Source organism: Scyliorhinus canicula, chromosome 4 (genome assembly GCF_902713615.1).
Source record: "Scyliorhinus canicula chromosome 4, sScyCan1.1, whole genome shotgun sequence".
In the NCBI taxonomy this organism is placed as follows: Eukaryota; Metazoa; Chordata; class Chondrichthyes; order Carcharhiniformes; family Scyliorhinidae; genus Scyliorhinus; species Scyliorhinus canicula.
Genome location: NC_052149.1, coordinates 131,716,311 through 131,729,033, shown reverse-complemented (window position 1 = coordinate 131,729,033; position 12,723 = coordinate 131,716,311).

Genomic DNA, 12,723 nt, shown 5'->3' with positions numbered 1-12,723 from the left:
TGCAAAGAGATGACAAGGTACCCCAGGGCTCCGAGAGACACATTGCTGGAGGAACTACTGGGCGGCAGTATGGAGAAGGAACTGTGGGGACATTTACAGATGACTTTTAGAAAGGGCAAGAACACCATTAGACGGAACAAGGCAGAAATGGGAAGATGAACTTGGGATGGACGTTGGGTGGGGACTCTGGAGCGAATCACTAAGTAGGGCCAACTCCATCTCCTCAGAACTCGAACTTCCCGGAGGTGGAGGATGAATGTGAATGGTGCCAGGGAGGCCCGGCCAACCATGAAATGAAATTGAGCTAAGGTACCTGCAACTCAAACCTGTACACGGACAGCAGGATCGCAACACTGGATGAACTGACAGAGAAATTCCAGCTAGCCAGGGGGAACGAGGTACCTGCAACTCAAAAACTTCCAACGAAAGGAGACCAGGACGTACCCACAACCAAGTAGCCAAGGCATGAGAAGGAGAGATAGACCGGGGGAGGTGGGGGGGTGGGACAACTAAACCTAACTGGAAAGAAAGGCAAACCACAGGAGGGGGGAGGGGGGGGGTCGGTGAGCTAATGAAGGCAAACAGAATCACACAGAACAGATAGGAACAAGGGGCGAGGGGTGGCAAGGAAGGAACCCAGGGAAGAAAGGGGCGAGGTGGAGGGGGCGCAGGCAAAACCAGCCACAATCAAAAAATGAAGTTTAGGGCAGCACGGTAGCATAGTGGTTAGCACCATGGCTTCACAGCACTAGGGTCCCAGGTTCGATTCCCACTTGGGTCACTGCGGAGTTTTTATGTTCTCCCTGTGTGCACGTGAGTTTCCTGCGGGTGCTCCGGTTTCCTCCCACAGTCCAAAGATGTGCAGGTTAGGTGGATTGGCCATGATAGATTGCCCTTAGGTTAGATGTGGTTACGGGGAGAGGGTGGAGGTGTGGGGGTAAGTAGGGTGCTCTTTCCAAGAGCCAGTGCAGACTCAATGGGCCGAATGGCCTCTTTCTGCACTGTTGATTCCATGAAAAAGAATACAACACCCATGGCGGAAGAAGAGGCCAAGATGGAGCACGAGTCACAATAGGGGAAGGGCCGATGAAGGCGGTGCATGTAAATTGTACATAAGAAACGTCTTATTGTGTAAATATTGTGTTTCCTAAGTCTAACTTAAATTGTTAAAATTGGAAAATTCTCAAATATTAAAAAAAAAGAATTGGGCCATTCAGCTGATTGAGTCTGCCCCACTATTCAATCATGGCTGATATGTTTCTCATCCCCATTCTCCTGCCTTCTCCACTGATCCCCTTATTAATCAAGAAACTATATATAGTCTCTTTTAAAAAAAATATTCTTATTGGTATTTTCAAGAATTATTAACAATTATATACATTACTGGTTGTGTTCATTTACTGTAGAATACAGAAAGATTTGTCTTTTCCTTCCCTTGAGTTTTCCTATATACAATCTGCCGCCATCTGGCTAGGTGTGCGGTCCCTCTCTTTCTCCCCCCCGCCTTCTTAAAGGTGGTGTCCAGCATGGCTGGGGGTAATCTGTGGTTGCCGCAGATATGGGGGTTATGCTAGTCCAAGTCTTAATTGGGCCCGGAGTGCTGTCTTAATTGGGCCCACTGTCATAATATACACACAGGGGGCGCACAGACAGGCAGTGATTGACACACAGGATGACCAATGAACACACAGAACACAGCAGCCAATCACCAGACAGGACACGACCACCATAAAGCCAGAGGGCACCAGTTTTCCCGCTCTCTCGGGATCCAGCCTCTGAGACAGTCAGAGGTCATGAGCAGCAACTAGAACACACACCATGTAGTAGTAAGATAGGTCAGGTTAGCCTCAGGTCTCCAGTCAACTCAGCATAGTGTCAACCCACAGTTAAAGTATGAATGATAGTTAAGAGTTCAATAAAATCGAGTTGCATTTCTTCAAGTGTTGGAAGCCTGTCTCTCTCACTGCTATGGTAAACGCAGTTTTCAGTGTAGCCGCTACCACTGGGCTTGATGTGTATTTTGATGAGGGGGATGGGAGTGCTATGTAGCCAAGGCCCGGATTGTCATCCCCTTGCACGAGGTCTCCGCCCTCCGCACCCAATCTGAATTGGGTTTGTGTACCCATCCCCTCACTCTTTTCACTGTTGCTGCCCAGTGGTAGTGCTGCAGGTTTGGTAATGCCAGGCCACCTTTCATTTGGTTTGGGAACTCCCGGATTCGTAAGCCCCTGCCCACACACACAAACCATAAGACATAGAAGCAGAATTAGGCCACGAGGCCCATCAAGTCTGCTCCGCCATTCAATCATGGCTGATATTTTTCTCATCACCATTCTCCTGCCTCTCCACATAACCCCTGATCGTCTTATTAAACAAGAACCTATCTCTGCCTTAAAGACACTCAGTGAATTGGCGTCCACAGCCTTCTGCGACAAAGAGTTCCACAGATTCACCACCCTCTGGCTGAAGAAATTCCTCATCTCTGTTTTAAAGGATCGTCCCTTTCTCTGAGATGGTGTCCTCTGGTTCTAGTTTTTCCTACAAGTGGGAACATCCCCTCCACGTCCACTCTATCCAGGCCTTGCAGTATCCTGTAAGTTTCAATAAGGTCCCCCCCTCATCCTTCTAAACTCCAATGAGGTACAGACCAAGAGTCCTCAACCGTTCCTCGTACGACAAGTTCTTTGTTCCAGGGATCATTCATGTAAACCTCCTCTGGACCCTTTCCAAGGCCAGCACACCCTTCCTTAGATAGGGGGCCCAAAACTGCTCACAATACTCCAAGTGGGGTCAGACCAGAGCCTTATATAGCCTCAGAAGTACAGCCCTGGTCTTGTATTCTAGCCTTCTTGACATGAATGCTAACATTGCATTTGCCTTCTTAACTGCCGACTGAACCTGCACGTTAACCTTAAGAGAATCGTGAACAGGGACTCCCTAGTCCCTTTGTGCTTCTGATTTCCTAAGTATTTCCCCATTTAGACAATAGTCTATGCCTGAATTGCTCCTTCCAAAGTGCATAACCTCACACTTTTCCAAATTGTGTGACAGTTAAACCCGAAACACTTTGTCAGTGTTTCCCACCCTACCTCCTCCTCTAACCAAAAAAAAAACCCACGGTTGTTGGGAAGCGGGAGCAGGGGCCTGTCGTGAAGGTGAGTGAGTGCCTTTAAATTTGCTTACCTTTCAGCGGGAGCAGGGTTTGAGGGAATATCAGGTAAGCTCTTCCTTTCTTTTTCTTGTTTTTTTAAAAATCTAGAGGTGATGTCAGGGAAGGCAGTACAATGCTCCTCCTGCAGAATGTTTGAGGTGAGGGACGCCGTCAGTGTCCCTGCTGATTTCATCTGTGGGAAGTGCACCCAACTCCAGCTCCTCAAAAACCGTGTTAGGGACCTGGAGCTTGAGCTGGATGAACTTCGGATCATTTGGGAGGCAGAGGGGGTCATAGATAGGAGCTTCAGAGAAGTAGTTACACCAAAGACTGGAGATAGATGGGTAACTGTAAGAGGGACTGGGAAGAAGCAGTCAGTGCAGGGACCCCCTGCGGTCGTTCCCCTGAGTAACAAGTATACCGTTTTGGATACTTGTGGGGGGGGGGGGGGGGGGGGGAGACTTACCAGGGGTAAGCCATGGGGTACGGGCCTCTGGCACGGAGTCTGTCCCTGTTGCTCAGAAGGGAAGGGGGGAAAGGAGTAGAACATTAGTAATTGGGGACTCAATAGTCAGGGGCACAGATAGGAGATTTTGTGGGGCGAGAGAGACTCACGTTTGGTATATTGCCTCCCAGGTGCAAGGGTACGTGATGTCTCGGATCGTGTTTTCCGGGTCCTTAAGGGGGAGGGGGAGCAGCCCCAAGTCGTAGTCCACATTGGCACTAATGACATAGGTAGGAAAGGGGACAAGGATGTCAGGCAGGCCTTTAGGGAGCTAGGATGGAAGCTCAGAGCGAGAACAAACAGTTGTTATCTTTGGGTTGTTGCCCGTGCCACGTGATAGTGAGATGAGGAATAGGGAGAGAGAGCAATTAAACACGTGGCTACAGGGATGGTGCAGGCGGGAGGGATTCAGATTTCTGGATAACTGGGGCTCTTTCTGGGGAAGGTGGGACCTCTATAGACAGGATGGTCGACATCTGAACCTGAGGGGCACCAATATCCTGGGGGGGGAGATTTGTTAGTGCTCTTTGGGGGGGTTTAAACTAATTCAGCAGGGGCATGGGAACCTGGATTGTAGTTTTGGGGTACGGGAGATTGAGAGTATAGAGGTCAGAAGCACAGATGTGACTTCGCAGGAGGATGCCAGTGTTCAGGTAGGTGGTTTGAAGTGTGTCTACTTCAATGCCAGGAGTATACGAAATAAGGTAGGGGAACTGGCAGCATGGGTTGGTACCTGGGACTTCGCTGTTCTGGCCATTTCAGAGTCATGGATAGAGCAGGGGCAGGAATGGTTGTTGCAGGTTCCGGGGTTTAGGTGTTTTAGTAAGCTCAGAGAAGGGGGCAAAAGAGGGGGAGGTGTGGCGCTGCTAGTCAAGGACAGTATTACGGTGGCGGAAAGGATGCTAGATGGGGACTCTTCTTCTGAGGTAGTATGGGCTGAGGTTAGAAACAGGAAAGGAGAGGTCACTCTGTTGGGAGTTTTCTATAGGCCACCTAATAGTTCTAGGGATGTAGAGGAAAGGATGGCGAAGATGATTCTGGAAAAGAGCGAAAGTAACAGGGTAGTTGTTATGGGAGACTTTAACTTTCCAAATATTGACAGGAAAAGATATAGTTCGAGTACATTAGATGGGTCGTTCTTTGTACAATGTGTGCAGGAGGGTTTCTTGACACAATATGTTGACAGGCCAACAAGAGGCGAGGCCACATTGGATTTGGTTTTGGGTAATGAACCAGGCCAAGTGTTAGATCTGGAGGTAGGTGAGCACTTTGGAAACAGTGACCACAATTCGGTGACCTTTACGTTAGTGATGGAAAGGGATAAGTATACCCCGCAGGGCAAGAGTTATAGCTGGGGGAAGGGCAATTATGATGCCATTAGACATGACTTAGGATGTGTAGGTTGGAGAAGTAGGCTGCAAGGATTGGACACACTGGATATGTGGAGCTTGTTCAAGGAACAGCTATTGCATGTTCTTGATAAGTACGTACCAGTCAGGCAGGGAGGAAAGGGTCGAGCGAGGGAACCGTGGTTTACCAAAGAAGTGGAATCTCTTGTTAAGAGGAAGAAGGAGGCCTATGTGAAGATGAGGCGTGAAGTTTCAGTTGGGGCGCTTGATAGTTACAAGGAAACGAGGAAGGATCTAAAGAGAGAGCTAAGACGAGCAAGGAGGGGACATGAGAAGTCTTTGGCAGGTAGGATCAAGGAAAACCCAAAAGCTTTCTATAGGTATGTCATGAATAAAAGAATGACTGGGGTAAGAGTAGGGCCAGTCAAGGACAGTGGTGGGAAGTTGTGTGTGGAGGCTGAGGAGATAAGCGAGATACTAAATGAATACTTTTCGTCAGTATTCACTCAGCCGGTGAGCCTCACGTCTGTGGTGGGTAAGGTCTTGGAGAGGATTATAAGAGATACGATTTATAATCATCTAGATAGGAATAATATAATTAGGGATAGTCAGCATGGTTTTGTGACGGGTAGGTCATGCCTCACAAACCTTATCGAGTTCTTTGAGAAGGTGACTAAACAGGTAGACGAGGGTAGAGCAGTTGATGTGGTGTATATGGATTTCAGTAAAGCATTTGATAAGGTTCCCCACGGTCGTCTATTGCAGAAAATACGGAGGCTGGGGATTGAGGGTGATTTAGAGATGTGGATCAGAAATTGGCTAGTTGAAAGAAGACAGAGTGTGGTGGTTGATGGCAAATGTTCAGAATGGAGTTCAGTTACGAGTGGCGTACCACCAGGATCTGTTCTGGGGCCGTTGCTGTTTGTCATTTTTATAAAAGGTTGGGTGAGTAAATTTGCAGACGACACTAAAGTCGGTGGAGTTGTAGACAGTGTGGAAGGATGTCGCAGGTTATAGAGGGACATAGATAAGCTGCAGAGCTGGGCTGAGAGGTGGCAAATGGAGTTTAATGTAGAGAAGTGTGAGGTGATTCACTTTGGAAAGAATAACAGGAATGCGGAATATTTGGCTAATGGTAAAATTCTTAGCAGTGTGGATGAGCAGAGGGATCTCGGTGTCCATGTACATAGATCCCTGAAAGTTGCCACCCAGGTTGATAGGGTTGTGAAGAAGGCCTATGGTTGTTGGCCTTTATTGGTAGAGGGATTGAGTTCCGGAGCCATGAGGTCATGTTGCAGCTGTACAAAACTCTGGTACGGCCGCATTTGGAGTATTGCGTACAGTTCTGGTCGCCTCATTATAGGAAGGACGTGGAAGCTTTGGAACGGGTGCAGAGGAGATTTACCAGGATGTTGCCTGGTATGGTTGGAAAATCTTATGAGGAAAGGCTGATGGACTTGAGGTTGTTTTCGTTAGAGAGAAGAAGGTTAAGAGGTGACTTAATAGAGGCATACAAAATGATCAGAGGGTTAGATAGGGTGGACAGTGAGAGCCTTCTCCCGCGGATGGAGGTGCCTAGCACGAGGGGACATAGCCTTAAATTGAGGGGTAATAGAAATAGGACAGACGTCAGAGGTAGGTTTTTTACGCAAAGAGTGGTGAGGCCGTGGAATGCCCTACCTGCAACAGTAGTGAACTCGCCAACATTGAGGGCATTTAAAAGTTTATTGCATAAGCATATGATAATGGCATAGTGTAGGTTAGATGACCTTTAGTTTTTGACTTCCCATGTCGGTGCAACATCGTGGGCCGAAGGGCCTGTACTGCGCTGTATCATTCTATGTTCTACGTTCTATTTGCCACTTCATTGCCCACTCTCCGAGCCTGTCCAAATCCTTCTGCAGCCCACTTGCTTCCTCAATACTACCTGTCCCTCTACAGATCTGTGTCTCATCTGCAAACTTAGCAACAGTGCCTTCAGTTCCTTCTTCCAGATCATTAATGTATATTGTGAAAAGTTGTGGTTCCAGCACAGACCCCTGAGGCACACCACTAGTCACCGGCTGTCATCCTGAAAAAGACCCCTTTATCCCCACTCTGCCATGATTAAGCTGTCTACGCTTTGGAAGGAGGCCTTTGGGATGAAGATCGGTATGGATCGAAACAGGAAGAGGAACCTTGGCAGCAGGTTCATCTTGATTGTCTGCACTCTCCCCACCAGGGAAGACTGGGAGTGCACCTCACCTCTGTCGGCCCTTTTTCACTTCCTCCACCAGGCTGGTCAGGTTTCACTTGTGAATCTGTGTCTAGTCTCTGGCTATCTGGATTCCCAGGTATCGGAATCTGTTCTGGGCTGTTTTGAACGGGAGCCCCTCCAGCTCTGTCCCTCCCCCATTTGGGTTCACTGGGAAGGCCTCACTTTTGCCCAAATTAAGTTTGTAACCCGAGTGCAGCACTGCTGCCTCACGGCGCCCAGGTCCCAGGTTCGATCCCGGCTCTGGGTCAATGTCCGTGTGGAGTTTGCACATTCTCCCGGTGTTTGCGTGGATTTCGCTCCCACAACCCAAAGATGTGCAGGGTAGGTGGATTGGTCACGTTAAATTGCCTCTTAATTGAAAAAAAATGAATTGGGTACTGTAAATTTATTAAAAAAGGTTTGTAACCCGAGAAGGTTCCAAACTCTTTCAGGATCCGCATGATTACTTTCAGTCCTTCCTGTGGTTTCGAGACAGCAAGGAGCAGGTCATGCGCAGAGTGAAACTTTGTGTTCTCTCTCTCTTTAGATGCCCTTCCAGCATTTCACTTTCCACAGGGCTATCGCCTGTGGTTCGATCACTAGCGCGAACAAGAGTGGGGACAACAGGCATCCTTGCCTTGTGCCTCTTTGTAGCTGGATGTATTCAGAGCTGCCGGTGTTAGTTCAAACGCTCGCCTTGGGAGCAGTATATAGGAGTCTCACCCAGGCAGTGAACCCCCTCCTAGCTCAAACCGTCCCAGGAACTTGAGGAGGTACTTCCATGCGACTCTGTCGACGGCCTTTTCTGACCCAGGAAGACTATCACCTCTGGTGTTCTTTACCCGGGGGGAGTCATTATTGCATTCAGCAGCTGCCTGATGTTCGCAGTGAATTGCCTGCCCTTGACAAAGCCCATTTGGTCCTCTGCCACCACTTGGTGGACGCGCTCCTGCGCTCCGGGGTTTCCCTTTGTTAGGGGGCCATCCAAAATGTCGCAGTCGTCGCTCTCACATGAGGTTGGGCCCCTGCGCTCCGAGGTTTCCCTTTGTCCAAGGGGCACCCAACATGGCCGGCAACTATGTGTACGCCACATGGATGCGCCCCTGCACTCCCGGGTCTCCCTTTGCCCAGGGGCCCTCTTGAGTGGCTGCTTGCGGCGCCAGCAGGTTCCTCGCCCTGGTCTGTGCCTGCCGAGGCCTGTGCTTGTATCGCTGTCTAGTCTTTCCTGTTGTTTTGTTCCCTTTTTGTTCTGCACGTCGCCCCCGTTATCACCTCCGGTCCCCCCGTTGTGTTCTCCCCTCCTTCTGCCACATCCCCCCACCCCTCTTTGGACTCCCTCTCCCCTGAGATGTGCGCCACGGCCTCCCTTATTGACTCTTCCCGTGCTAGCCCTCCTCGCTAGTATGGTGGCTACCCTCCCTGTGCTGATCTAGTCCTGGGCCCGTTCTGCCTACCTGTCTCCATCCCGTACCTCGCCCCCTTACCTGCTTTCCCTATTCTCGCTCCCATCTCCCTGTTTCCATCTTCAGACTGAAAGTGAAGGTGAAACCGAAAACTAGGCAGCATAGTCCTGTGCAAAATCATAGTCCACATTACAGTCCTTGTTTTCGGTCCGTCCTCCACTTTCATTCCTTTTCTTCTTCAGTCCCTCCTGCCTTCATCGCTGCCTGCGTGTTCTCCCTGCAGGTTGTTCGTTTTTGCGAACCCGCCGGGCAGTGGCGGACTGGCCAGGGTGTCAGCTTGCCCGATGGCAAGTGGGCCCCTGATGAAGTGGGCCCCCTATATCAAATAAAAATGCAATGAAGAAACAAACACAGACAACTGTTTTAGTAATAAAAAGGAATAAGAAAAAAAGAGAACAGGACACAAAAAAAGCAGTGCAGAAAAGGAACGAAGCAGGGGAGGTAGTGGAAGGATTTGGAATAGGGGGGCCCGGGTCGGGCATAATTAAGGAAATTCTATGTTTTCAGCAAGAGTGTGTGAATTTAAAGATAAAGTTACAATTTGTGATTTGAGATGGTCGGCAACTTCAAAGGATATCAAGCAGTAGTCTTGGTTCAGCCGGTACATTGGTCCGGGGCCCGGAGAGCCAAGAAGGGGCCTGTGAACCTCTGAAGGGCCCTTAAAAATTATAATTAATTAGATAAATAAATCTCCAACTTCTTTCCTGAGATTTGTATTCCAACTTAATAAAATATAATTGTTTTTAAAAAGAGCAATACCAAATAAAAATGCAATAAAGAAACAAACAAATAATCACTCAGTGTCTGAAGGAACGAAGCAGTGTTAAACGGATATGAAAAGGAGTGGGGGGGGGGGGGGGGGGGGGGGGCGGCTGGTTCACCCGGGTTGGAAATGCACGTTTTCAGCAAGAGTTTGTGAATTTAAAGATAAAGTTACAGTTCGTGATTTGAGATGGTTGGCAACTTGAAAGGATATCAAGCAGTACATAGGGTCGTGAGGTCACCGAAAAGGAGAAGTGGTACCTTTGACCGTGAATCGTGAGGTCAAAGATATTGAAGTGATAAGCCATGATCGGTAAACTCAAAGGGTTGCGACTTGTAACACTACACTGGTATCAAACTGGACATGTTAACTTTGATCGTGGGACCATTCTTAATGTCTTACTATAGTCGGACCAAACTTCTAAGTTTCAACAGTTGTCTCAGTTGCTTGCTGGTGTGAACACTGGACAGTGGATTGTCTCCTCTTCTGAAGCTGCATAGGCCACAGTAGTATTGACTAATGAACATAGCCTATTGAAGTGTAAGTAAGTTATTTTATATTTTTTATCAAGTAGGGGTTTATCTGGCGTTCCTTCAAGTTATTCTTGCAATCATCAATATTCATTTTTCCCAATGTGGGCTATCTTTAATTACGTTTTTATTTCAGGAATATTACCCCTACCAGCATGGAAAAGAAAAAGCATAAATCTGGGTCACTAAAACGCAAAGAGCAAAAAGAAGCAGAAAGGAGGGAATCAGCCAAGCAGGCCTATTACAGAGTTTATAATACCACAAGCACAATCCACATCAATATCCAGTTCTGCAACAAATAATCAAGAAGCAAGAAACAATGCTCATGGTGATAATGCAATGACATGCAAGTTACAAGAACAGAGAAGAGCTACTTTGAATGTAGAGACAAATACAAGTTCATCCATTACTAATCAACCCAGGCCCAATATTTCTTCTGGCTTCCTTGTTCCGGTATCTGTACTGCCTGTAGTTGCAACATCTGAACACATAGCTTCAACTAGTGACAGTGAATCATAGAACATAGAACAGTACAGCACAGAACAGGCCCTTCGGCCCTCGATGTTGTGCTGAGCAATGATCACCCTACTCAAATCCACCCTATACCCGTAACCCAACAACCCCCCCCCCCCTTAACCTTACTTTTTAGGACACTACGGGCAATTTAGCATGGCCAATCCACCTAACCCGCACATCTTTGGACTGTGGGAGGAAACCGGAGCACCCGGAGGAAACCCACGCAGATATTCCTTCAAGCATAAATGACTTGGTTTCTGAAGCACATCCTGTAAATGAACCTACGCAAGAAAATGAAAGATCAATTACTGGAATCTTCCAATATCCATCACGAGCAAAGCTAAAACAGTTTTTTGCTGAACATCCACTTCAGCCACTTGATGATCTGCCATTTGATGCTCGTTTGTATGAGAGGAAAATTATGAATGACTCAGTCCCAAGAAAATGGCTAACATATTTCAAAGAAAATAGATGCTTATATTGTTCATACTGCTTAGCCTTTGAGTTTCCCAACACTTGTAATCCATCACCCTTTGTACGTGGCTTTAGTGACTACAGGCGTATTAGCCATAGCTTGACTTTACATGTCAGAAATGCTCAGCAATATATCAGTGTGGTTAATGATGGCACCTTAGATTAATTTTTTGCAGCATCACTAATTAAAAGGAAAGAAGAAGTATTGAAGCAGAGAAGTATTGTCATGAGGATTATAGTAAGAAGTCTTACGACACCAGGTTAAAGTCCAACAGGTTTGTTTCAAACACGAGCTTTCGGAGCGCAGCTCCTTCCTCAGGTGAGGAAGGAGCTGCGCTCCGAAAGCTCGTGTTTGAAACAAACCTGTTGGACTTTAACCTGGTGTCGTAAGACTTCTTACTGTGCTCACCCCAGTCCAACACCGGCATCTCCACATCATGGCTACCATGAGGATTATAGACATCATAAAGATGTTAGGCAAGCAAGCACTTCCTTTTCGAGGTCACAGAAATGAATCGGCCTACACTCTAGATAATGAGGCTCTGAATCATGGCAATTTTTTAGCTACAGTGTAGTTGATGGCAAAATATGACCCCATTATGGCAGCTCACGTTTCTGCAGTGCAAAACAAGTCTAAACAAAGAATCAAACGATTAGAGCAACAAGGAAAGGCTCAAAGTAAAGGCTGTGGTGGACTTGTTACATACCTGAGTAAAACAACTATAAACATGTTAATCAAAATTATGAAGAATATGATACAAGAAAGAATTAGTCATGAAGTTTCTCAAGCAAAATATTATTCAATTCGGGTTGATTCAACACAAGATAATTCATCCATCGATCAGTTCAGCATTATTATTCGGTATGTGCTTAAAGGTATTATCTGTGAGCGATTACTTTCAGTTGTGCCAAGTAATGATGGTACAGGAAAGGGACTTTTTGATCTATTGATTGAAACATTACAGCATCTTAAAATTGACCCCCAAAAATGTTTATCTGATAGCACAGATGGTGCTGCAAGCTACCATGGCCAGGATAATGGTTTACAAAGTAAAATTGCTGACGTGGCTGATCAACATGTTCATATATGGTGCTATGCCCATGTCTTGAATTTGGTGATAGCTGAAACAACAAAATGTTGTGTGCCTGCAGTTTCTTTTTTCAATTTGCTCCAGAATATAGCAACTTTTGTGAAAGCATCATGCAAGAGAATGGCTGTATGGATAGAAGTTGTTGGAAAACATCTAGGACAAGAAAAAATGAAATGATTAAAGCTAATTGGTGAGACCAGATGGTCAGGAAAATACAATGCAGCAACAACTATATTTGGACGTTTTGATGATGCCGCTGCCAGTACTTTCAGAAATCTATTGACATGCTTATCAATGATACAAGATTCAGAAAAGTTTGATGCAAAAACAAATGCTAAAATAGATGGCTAGGGAAATTGCAGATGCACTAGTGATAATTTACCGAAATTCACTAGACTCTGGGGTGGTCCCGGTGGATTGGAAATTAGCAAACGTGACGCCACTGTTTAAAAAAGGAGGTAGGCAGAAAGCAGGAAATTATAGGCCAGTGAGCTTAACTTCGGTAGTAGGGAAGATGCTGGAATCTATCATCAAGGAAGAAAATGCGAGGCATCTGGATAGAAATTGTCCCATTGGGCAGACGCAGCATGGGTTCGTAAAGGGCAGGTCATGCCTAACTAATTTAGTGGAATTTTTTGAGGACAT